The 11,457-nt window shown below is 38.2% G+C and overlaps 1 pseudogene; it reads left to right on the forward strand.

Annotated features, from left to right (window-relative positions):
• Nucleotides 1–10,772, forward strand: part of LOC106948018 (transient receptor potential cation channel subfamily M member 2-like) — a 33,975-nt pseudogene extending 23,203 nt beyond the window's left edge.
• The last annotated feature ends 685 nt before the right edge of the window (nucleotides 10,773–11,457 follow it).

Raw genomic sequence — 11,457 nt, forward strand, 5'->3', positions numbered from 1 at the left:
TCTAAATTTTCTGATGCAGTAAACCACATCATTTGACAGATGTCAATATGTTTCTATCACAGCAGGTCTAGACATTTGTCTGCTCTGTTTCCAGATTCAGAAGATCATAAAGAAGCCTGATTTACTGACAATATTCAAAGCAAGCAAGGATGAGCAGGCAAACATGGATGTGGTAATCCTTGACGTTCTTCTTAAAGGTAACTATGGTGCTTTGCAAAACTATTTAAGATGTCACACTACAACTGCAGACCAGAGTATTTTATTGTTACTTCATGAGCTAGACCAACACAAAGTAGTTGGAATGTAATTGATATGTGATTTTTAAATTATATTTTCAGATAGAAATCTGGAAAATATGGAAAGTATTTATTAACTACCTTAAATAAAAGTTGATAAGAGTGTTTTCAGTGAATCTTGATGACATTTAGCTGTCAGTCTATATTCTACCTTCAGCTTTGAGGACTAGTGAATTAAAAGATGAATCCTGGAAGAAGCAGCAGCAGCTGAAGCTGGCTATTGCCTGGAACAGAGCAGACATAGCTCAGAGTGAGATTTTCACTGAGGAAAGCATGTGGAAGGTGAGTTTATTTCACTTTGCAGTTTGAAAAACAAATTTAGATTTGCTTTGAAACTTTATTTAGTTATTACAATGATAGCGTAAAAAAATATTTTTGAGCAATGTATCTAAATAAGCCAATAATTTGTAAAAAAGGAAGACAGAATAAGTAGATCAATGGCACTGCCATACCAATACCATAAATTATAAAATCGTCCTTAAAATTTTTGAGAAAAGGGGGATCCAAGTAGTAGCACACAGGGAGATGCACAGATAGACACTAGGTGGTGCTGGAGCACCTGCTCTCTTTCCTCTGGATAAAAAGGTGCCCATTTGAAACCGTTTTTTTTTTTTTTAAATGTAACGATCAAACAGCCTTTCCTGTTTTAATGGTTACTCACACTCATTAATGATCACTCATGCCGCTCGCCTGTACTGGTTCATCATTTCCATTTTACTGCACCTAGTCTGTCACCACATAAGCTCCACTCCACCAACCAGTCTTCACCAAATACATGTGAAGAAATATTTTCATGCCTGATTTCTCGTTCCATGATCTTGTTTTTGTCCCACGGATTTTCCTCGTTTGTCTCGCCCCGTCTGGATACCACGCTTTCCTCTGATCTCTGGTTTTTGACACTGGATCTGACTTCTGACATCTGTTTGTTTCTTACTGGTTTGTTCACCCATCTGTCTCAGAGTTTCTGACCTTTGTCTGCCTCTTGTCTGCGTTCATGTCTTTCTAGACTGGATTTTATTGTCTAGAGGAAACGATCAATAATGAACACGGAAAGGAAACATATTTTCCCCTCAGGGTTGTCCCCACCTGTAGTGATGTTATCCACAAGAGAGGAGTTTCCAGATCTCTCTCCAGTGGTCCTTTTATGGCACTGGTCTCTCGTTCTCAAAGGGATTTCACCCCCTTCAGGAATGGAGTACAACTAAAGCTTTCACTGGGCTTAAGTGACAATACTGTTATTTACTGTTAACAAATCAGTGAACAACCAAGGCACTAATCTCCCTTTCAGCCCATTTTGGTACAGGACAGTTTGACTGTGGATAATAACATTGCCTTACCAGCTTCAGCCATTGTCTACACTACATCTTCGACTTTTGTTCTGGGGTCAATCTGTACATTTTGAACCAAAGTACATTCATTTCTGGGACACAGAACACGTCTCCTTCCTGAACGATATGATGGACATTTCCATCATGTTTGTACTCACATGTAATTGTTTGAACAGATGATCATAGTATCTTCACACATCAGTAAATTGATCTCAAGAATTAATCAGAGTTCTGCAGCTTCACAATTCTCTTCCTGTCATCTTGGCAGATTTCTTTCGAATGTCTCATCATGACAAACAAGAAAGCAGTGTGATTCAGTTGTGGCCTTAAACTATGTCTACAAGTTTGAATCTAATTAACCTAAATGTATCAGTTAATCCAGGAGTGGGCAACTCCAGGCCTCAAGGGCCGGTCTCCTGCAACATTTAGATGTATCTACTTCAACACAGCTGAGTCAAATAATGAGGTCATTAGCATGACTCTGGAGAACCTGACTGCACTGAGGAGGTGATTCAGCTATTAGATTCAAGTGTGTTGGACCAAGGAGACATCTAAGAGTTGCAGGAGATCGGCCCTCGAGGACCAGGATTCCCCACCCCTGAGTTAATCTATCAAAAAAATTTGTGGAAGGAAACAAAAGGTTTAACCCAAGTCATACATTTTAAAAGGCAGTTATACCCGATACTGACCAAATGTATGTACTTTTGAATTTGAGGGTAGTTACAAAAAAATCTGTAAAAAAAAAATGTTCTTGCTAAATTTTCTGGCATTTGGCTAAAAAACGTAAGATTTTTTTTTGTGGCTTACTAATAGTGGGTTTGATTGACATCAAACTAGTTGGTTTTCCACCAACATCAGAAGTCTCTTCTTTTCTTTCTTTAGTCCAGTGACCTCCACGACGCCATGACTTCAGCCCTGGTTGGCAACAAGCCTGATTTTGTGAGTCTGCTCCTGGAGAATGGTGTGATTCTGAAGGACTTCCTGAAAAAGGACAATAGCACCCTTTGTGAGCTCTACCAAAAGCTGCCCAATTGCTTTTTCTTGAAAAAGCTGGTCAAGAGGATGAAACTTGCCAGCAGTAGCAGGAGGCAGGCAATAAGCAGGGAGGCTAATAAAGAGGCAGAAGAAAAAATCTCCTTGGATCATGTTTCTGATGAAGTGCGCCACCTGCTGGGAAAATTCACAAAGCACATCTATTGTCAAATCCTCAAGGATACAGGACAGTGTGCTGTGTGCATAGAGGCAAAGCAGCATGTGAGTATGTTTTATTCTGAACGTTATTAAATTGGCAAAAACTAAATCCTACAATTAGAAATAATTGCTTTTCATAAAATGACCAGTCTCAAATCTACAGGCACCTCTACTGTTAACTTGTACAAAGCATTCCTGCTAGAAAAAATATCACTTGGTCTTCTGAAACATTTCAGGCAGTACTTACATACAGAGCAACTTAGATAATTCATTTTTACACAAATTTTCCACATCCTCCAGAATCTTGGGTTGTTTCTTATACTATTTTCTCTCTAGTATAAGAAACAACCCAAGATTGTTGGGTTGTTTCAATCCAACAATTAGAAAAACTAATTTAATCTGTAGTTTTTCTACAGATTAAATTAGATGCATCTGTCAGAATTGTTTCTATGTTTAAATTTGATGCATTGCTAAAAAATGCTGCAACTATAATTAAATGAAAAACATTCATTGTTTTTGCTTTTTAAGCATTCTCCTTTTAAGTCCACCATGGTCTTATTATGTTTTCTCTTATGGCAATTTTCACCTGTCATAAATGTGGCATTTTAGCTTGAAAAAAAAAAGGTCTGCAGCCACTTTGAAGTGTAAAGAGGTAAACTGTTGACTTTCACCTGCCTGCATTGTCATTGTATGACTCTGTCCTGCTACTCCATGAGGCATAGTGCAGTGCATATATTCAGGTTACTAGGTCCGGAGACTGAAGTGGCTGTGGAAGAAGAAAATGTAGTCAAAAATGACAAACTGTTGGAATAAAAATAAAATATACTTCACTTGCAAATACAGAAATTTTTAGTTGGAAAAACATATTTATTCAGATAATGTATGAATACATCATCTCCTCCATCTGTAAAGGGGCATGAACTACCCATTTGTGAAGATTTCCATCCAAGCTTTGGCTACAAACCATTTCCACATAAATATTAACTTAGAAACTCTGTTTTATGTATGGAGTATCAAAAGATTAATTCTAGTGTTTCTATTCCAAAATGTCATTTGTAGATGTCCTGGTTAAGTATTTCAAAGACTTTCATGAGATCACTGACTCTGCAATCTATTCCAGTTTTATAGCGTATATCTGAGGATTTAATCCAAGAAATGCAATCCCTTACTATTTTTAAGGAGCCTCAGGAACCTAAACCGCAGACAATTTCCAAGGATCCAATCAGGGAAGCTCAGAGGCTTGCAGGCAGAGATCTTTTCCTTTGGGCAGTTGTCCAGAACAACAAGGAGATGGCTGAAATCGCCTGGGATCAGGTGATTAAAAACTCCTGCAAATGTTTAAAGAAAGTGTCTTCAAAGTGGTTTATGTGTGTAACTCTGCATTTCTCTATGTGCTCAGTGTGGAGACTGCATATCTGCTGCTCTGGCTGCCAGTAAGATCCTGAAGAAAATGGCTGAGGAGTCAATTGATGCAGACGAGCCTCAGGAAATGCTGGAGCTCGCCAGTCACTATGAAGATCGCGCGATTGGTATGAGAAGGAGGTAAAGAGAACATTTACAGGCAGAGGTTTATTGACCTGCATGTGTGTCCTTAGGTGTGTTCAGCAAGTGCTACAAGAATGATGAGGAGCGCGCCCAGAAGTTGCTGGTTCGAACTTCACGCTTTTGGGGCGGGACGACGTGTCTGAGGCTGGCGCTGGAGGCCGATGATAAAAACTTTGTGGCTGAGTCAGGTGTTCAGGTGAAGCAGATTTTTAGCTACATTTTATAAATTAGGACATGTAACATATCGTGCATAAACTGCAGTGAGATGAGATGTTAAACTTAACTCTGAACCTCACCCTGAAATAATCATTTTCACCTAAAAACACCATAATGGCAGCAACATGATGTGAGTTAGTTTTTTTTTTTTGTGGAGGGACAAGAGGTTAATGGGGATATGGATGTAACAAAATTCATGGAAATCTTGGAAGAAGTCCTGATACTATCTGCCATTAGGAGTTATAGTTATTGAAAACCAAGAAATGCAAAGGAGTTTTTTGACTATATTGTTGTAAAGTGAAAAAAGGGCAAAGAGATTGCTTTAACATGGGACTGCACAGTTACCAGTTATAAAGTGAAGGTACATGAACATCATGAATACAGACCCACACAGTAATGTTTTCATAAGACCTTTGTGCTTTAGGATCTTCTTACCAAGATCTGGTGTGGTGAGCTTTCAGTCCACAATCCCGTGTGGAGGGTGCTGGTCTGCATGGTATTATTCCCTCTGATCTACACCAGATTTCTGCATTTCAGGTGGGATTAATGCATTAATGGGAGTGATGGTATAACTGAAAACTCTGGAAGTTGTCAAGCCTCAATTTCCACAGTTATTTGCCACATTCATTTCTGTGGTTCCTGTTGATCTTTTTAGAAGAGATGAAGTCACCCAGAGTAAGACCGAGAAGGAAAAGGAGAAAAACAAGACTAGAGAGGACGAGCCAAAGAGCCATTCGAACGATGAGCTGGGTCACTCGTAAGAGGACAATCCCTGATTGATTGAATTAAAGACCTATTTAACATTTGTTTCTAGTTCTCTCTATGTGATTTTATACATCCCTGTGAATTGTGATTTATTTTTTTTTGGTAGCAACAATCTTTGATCAGAGTTACATTGATGCTGATGTTTCTGCCCACAGAGAGCCGAATGTGGAGCCTCTGAACTGCTGGTCCAGACTGGTTGGACTGTACTGCGCTCCTCAGGTCAAGTTTTATGGAAACATCATCTCGTACTTTGCCTTCCTGTTCCTGTTTGCTGTGGTCCTGATGGTCGACTTCCAGAGAACTCCATCTGCAGGAGAGCAGCTGCTCTGCATCTGGCTGTTCTCTCTGGTTTGTGAGGAGATCAGACAGGTGAGATGCTCATTTATAAACATGCGGCAGCTTCCATGTTTAATGGTTTTCAGTCATTTTTACCAGGCTTGTGCAGTTGAAATCAGATATTTACATAGACAAAAAATAAAGACACATTCGATTTTTTTTCTCACTGTCTGAAGTTAAATCAGATCAAACTTTTTTTGTTTTAGCTTAGATAAAATTGCCAAAATTATTTTGATTTGCTAAATACCAGAAAGGTTAGAACATTCTTTAGAGATTTTTCTTCGAACTTTCCTCAAATTAAAACATTTATGCACATTTGGTCAGTAGCAAGGATAACTTTCTTTTAAACCATATGACTTGGATTAAACCTCTTGGGTTTTCTTCCACAAACTTCTCACACTAATTTTCTGGAGTTCTGGTGCATTCCTCCTGACAAAACTAAGTCCATTTTGTAGGCCGCCTCACTAGCACACATCTTTTCAGATCTTCCCAGATCTTGTCCATAGGACTGAGATTAGGGCTCTGTGATGGTCACATCAAAACAATGATCTTGTTGTTCTTTAGCCTTGTTATAACCACTTTACATGTATGGTTAGGATTATCATCCATTTGGAAGACCAATTTGAGCCCAAGTTTTTACTTCCTGTCTTTTGTCTGTAGTTGTTGCTTCAATATTTTCACATAATGTTCTTTCCTCATGAAGGCATCTATTTTATAAAGTGCACCAATCCCTCCTGCAGAACCAGACTTGTGCAGCGTCACAATTCTCTTTCTGATATCTTAGCTGATTTCTTTTGACTGTCCCATCGTGTCAAACAAGAAAGCAGTGTGTTTAAGGAGTAATCTTAAAATACATCCACAGATGCACCTCCAAGCCAAAAGGTTTAACCCAAGTCACACAGTTTAAAAGACGGTCGGTTATCTCTGATACTGACTAAATGTATGTACACTTTTGAATTTGAGGAAAGTTGGAAAAAACCTGAACTTTTTGTTTATTAACGGATGGATTACAACAATTTTGTTCATGTGTGTAAATGTCCAACTGATAAAAAGGGGTGGTCCAAATTTTTATGTGCAAGGGTTCCTGTGAGGTGCTGGTGATTTTGACAAAACTATTTCTTAACAGTTCCCCTTATGAATAAATGTTATGAATTTTTTTTTTTTTACAAATTAATATTTATTTATTTTCATGCTGTTCACACATCTTTACTCTCATGCTTGCACATGTATTTCTTGAGGGTGCCTCATATCTATGTTACTATTAACTCTACCAAAACTTAATCTGTGGAGGATAATGATCAAATTTAACCTTCCCTGTAAATATCTGATGACAATAAAATGCTGACTTGTTAGTTTAAATCTCTGTTTTCTATCTCAGCTGTTGCATGATCCTGATAATTTTGGGTTTTATGAGAAAGCCAGGGTGTACATTAAAGAGCTGTGGAACATTTTGGACATCCTCTCCATCCTTCTGTTCTGTCTAGGATTTGGATTCAGGTACCTTCTGTCAATCAGAGAGACATGGAAAGTCTTTCAAGCCACTCAGTAATCTGTGACTCACCTACTTATTTTTTTTTTTAACTTCAGGCTGACAACCAAGTTGTTCTACGCAGGTAAAATCATCCTGTGCATCGACTTTGTGGTCTTCTGTCTCCGCCTCATGGCAATTTTCACCATCAGTCAAACACTGGGACCTAAAATCATCATAGTCAAGAAGATGGTGAGGATCTATCTCCATTGTTTGTCACTGACTTATAACCTGATATAATGTTGAAACAAAGGTAGAACAATGCACTTCATGGCACTTATGAACCTCTGGTTTTTAAACTTGTCTTTGTAGACAACATTCTCTTAGCAGGGTACTCAGTCATGAAAAAAATTGCATTTTCTTGTCTCTGCCTTTCCACACTTTATTCTGCATCATGTTTTCATTTTTTTATTTCCTTAAAAAGAACCTGCACAAATTACTTCTTTTCCTTAAAAAATGGATATTTACTGGCAGTTTTATTTTTCAGTTTTCTGGCCTTTAACTGATGTAATTTTGTTCTCCAGATGAAGGATATTTTCTTCTTCATGTTTCTCCTGAGCATCTGGGTCGTGGCCTATGGTGTGGCCAAACAAGGCATCCTCATCCATAATGACCGTCGGATGGACTGGATTGTCCGTGGGGCTATTTACGAGCCGTACCTCATTATATTTGGAAGTTTCCCAGCAAACATTGACAGTGAGTGGAGAAGTGCACTGTGTAGATTTATTATATGAGGAGAAATAATAATCCGTGTGCATATAAGGCTACTTTTCTTGGTGATGCTGCATGTTCTAGTTTTAGTGTTTTGTCTCCTGCAGATGCTGGATTTGATATAAATTCATGCAGCATGAATGGTACGGATCCCCTGAAGCCCAAGTGTCCTGTGCTGAATGAAAAACAAATGCCGGTCTTCCCTGAGTGGATCACCATCATCATGCTTTGTGTTTACTTGCTCTTTGCCAACATATTGCTCCTCAACCTCCTCATAGCCATCTTTGAGTGAGTCCTTAGCGACACATTATCTGTCAGCTTTGATTTTCAAAAAAATGACTCTGTTAATCTTTCACCTGCACAGCTACACGTTCCAAGAGGTCCATGACAACACGGACAAGATCTGGAAGTTTCAAAGATATCAGCTGATTAAGGAGTACTACAGCCACCCACCCCCACCGCCTCCTTTTGTCATCTTCAGTCATCTCTACCTCTTTATCAGAAAAATGGTGCTGTGGGATGCTCCAGCCATAGAGACTGAATTCAGTAAGTCCTTAGTCCCTGTTTTCTATATGTGTGATATTAAAAAGAGGTGATCTCAGATCGATTGTTTTTGATGATTGTCTCCATTTACTGTATTGTGCAAAATGTTTAAAACCCTTATTTTTTATATTTAGCTCCATGGTGCATCCTTCCTCATAATCGTTGTTTCTACAGTACTAAAAGTACACAAGTCAGAGATTTGGGTTATCTACAATTTTTCTGCAGTGTTTGACCTGCTGAACCCAATTTTAGCTTCTCTTTAAGGAACTTAAATTAACAGTGAATCTAGCAATACTAACACAGCAGGCTTAGTAATTTTAGCTTAAGTATCAATGAGAATTTTTTATATTTATGCTGAACTTCAAACAAAAATATCTACCACATAGAAGAGTGTTGTTTTCAGCTTAACCAAATATGATTTGTGATTTTCTGACTTGCTGTTTAATCTAATTCCAATGAGAATTTTTAGATGTATTTCAGCGTGTTGAAGGTCTTTCAAATGTTCTTCTTCAAACCTTGGCTGCTTTTTCATTCTCTTTTCCATCTAGATGTTTTAATTGATGATGACATCATCTTGAGAAGGTTGTGAAGGATAAAATATTTTGTCAGGACTAAAAAAATACAGAAATCCTAATTAATAGTATGTGAAAGACTGAAAAAAATCAAAGGACTGACTCAGAACCACACTTTCCCTAATCACACACTCTGTCAGCTAAAAACTCTATGAATCACCTTTTGTTTGTCAAAAAGGCTCTCTAAAGAACTGTTTATCAAGATATTCTGAGTCTTTGGAGGGAAAATATTACTTAAATAGACTTTTGCATGGTGCTGTATCCATTTATGTAACTCTTTCAGAGGCAGGCAATTATTTATTTCCAATGGTATTAAAATTTCACCAGTACAGTGACATGATGAAATCAAATTAAGTCCAAGTCTGTTTTGTGCGGTGATCTGTGGAGCCTTATGGCTGAGACCAAACGGATGATGATGATACAAATCACCGTTTTGTTTTTTTCAGAGAAAAAGCTTAATCCGATAGAGGAAGAGAAGCTGTTGTCTTGGCAGGCCTTGATGAAGGACAGGTACCTGCTGTCTGTCCAGAAGGAGCAGAGCCAGAGCATGGAGGGGCGCATCCACGACACTTCCCAAAAGTAAAATCCTCCAGAAAGTTATTCTCCGATTGCTTGGCCACTGCCTACATTTGCTATTCTGCTCAGTTCAAATTTTGCTTCACAGCTCAGTTTGGGCTTTCTGTCATTCACTTGGATTCCTCCTGTAGAATTTCTAATGGGCCAATGAGTGAACAGAAGATGTTGTGAATGATTATGTCAAGTCACTGCACTGTTGTGGAATTGTAGTCTCCCTGTAGTTTCAGTAATGGTAGCGGTGGAAATGCAAGAATCCATACATCTGCCTTGTACAGCTGGGCACTTCTCTTTGGACTGAGGAATGGTTGTTTCACAGCACAGGCAATTTCCATTGAGCTTTATAGCTACATATGTCACATTCAAATGTCAGTGATTGGGTAACATTTAAAACTGCAACATGCCACCAGGAATCAATAATTTCTCAATATCTGAGAGCTCAGACCCACTGTATGAAGCAAAGTGTACAACAAGGCACTGATTTTTGCAATTCCTTTTCTATTTTCTGGTTAAATCCAGCCTATCCCATGGCTAAAAACCTCCGTAAGACCTTTTTAACAAAAACAATGCAGTAAAATCTTACTGAAATTACAGTGGGCTTTTTTAAATTTGTGTCACATTTTAGGGTTCTGTGGCCTAGACTATAAAATATCTCATTGCTTGAGGTAAACTCAATTTGAAGCTCAAATCCTGTATTTTTGTATTCATAATAATTCAAAATCATCATGAACAATGTTTTCATCTTCATATTTGCTTATTGAATAATGTATTGTTGCATAAAATGAGTAAATAACTTTACCTGTTTCATATAAAACTTGAAAAAAGTTAGTTTTTTTGTTCAATTGCTAATATGAATCTCAGTCACTCAAGTTACTTTGTTTCTTAAGGGTTACCGCCTTAACTGAATGGATCGAGAGGGAAGAGGAAACAAGTTCCACTGCACTGCTGAAAAGACTGGAGACACTAGAGGAACAGGTTATGAACTGATTTCACAATTTCTAATGGGGAAAGCGTCCCTTCATTATTGTCTTTGCAGCTGGTTAATTTACTGGTTGCTTTGTCTCTTCAGGTCACCCAGTCAAACAATGCACTGCAGAGGATAGAGGACATTCTGAAATCTCTGGGTGCTCCTGCAAAAGAAACTCAGCCACAGAGTACTGTTGAGTAGGCCTGTCACGATAACAAATTTTGCTGGACGATTAATTGTCTAAAGAAATTATTGCGATAAACGATAATATTGTTTCAAGACCTTTTGACACTGATTTAATGGAAATGACTAATACATGCGATTTCCTGATATTTATTTTCAAAATAACACGCAACATTGGAACTGATAAACTAAATAAACAAAACAACCAAAAACAAAAATAAAATGGATTCTCAGTCTCCATTAACAAAAAACGTACTTGAATAAAAAGTAAACAACATAAAGCCAAAGTGGAAATAAATACTGCATTCAACCAAAAGAGTGCAGATTATGAAGTCTGTATTGCCCTTCAGTAATCACTAGATTTAAATAGAGAAGATGGGCACATCCAACTACCTAATGCAATAGTTCACACTACACGATTTTTTGCCCCTATTTTCCCATTATGACAATCTTGGATCGTTGGCCGATCTAAGATTGTCGCTGGTGATTTCGTAACCGATCATCCTGCAGTGTGATTTAGATCGTCGTGGCCCCGACCTAAATCAGAGATTTTTTCTCTGACTGGGAGCCTTAACGCTGAATGTGACAGGTAGCCAATCAGAAAGCTGGATTCTCCTCTGTGCTTTCTGAGGGGAAATTACGGAGGGGAATCCCAGTCCAGCGGACATTGGAGATGATATGTGGAAACAACATTAATATTTAT

The sequence above is a fragment of the Poecilia latipinna genome, unplaced genomic scaffold (genome assembly GCF_001443285.1).
Source record: "Poecilia latipinna isolate Pla-1442-1.1 unplaced genomic scaffold, P_latipinna-1.0 Scaffold269, whole genome shotgun sequence".
Taxonomy (NCBI): Eukaryota; Metazoa; Chordata; class Actinopteri; order Cyprinodontiformes; family Poeciliidae; genus Poecilia; species Poecilia latipinna.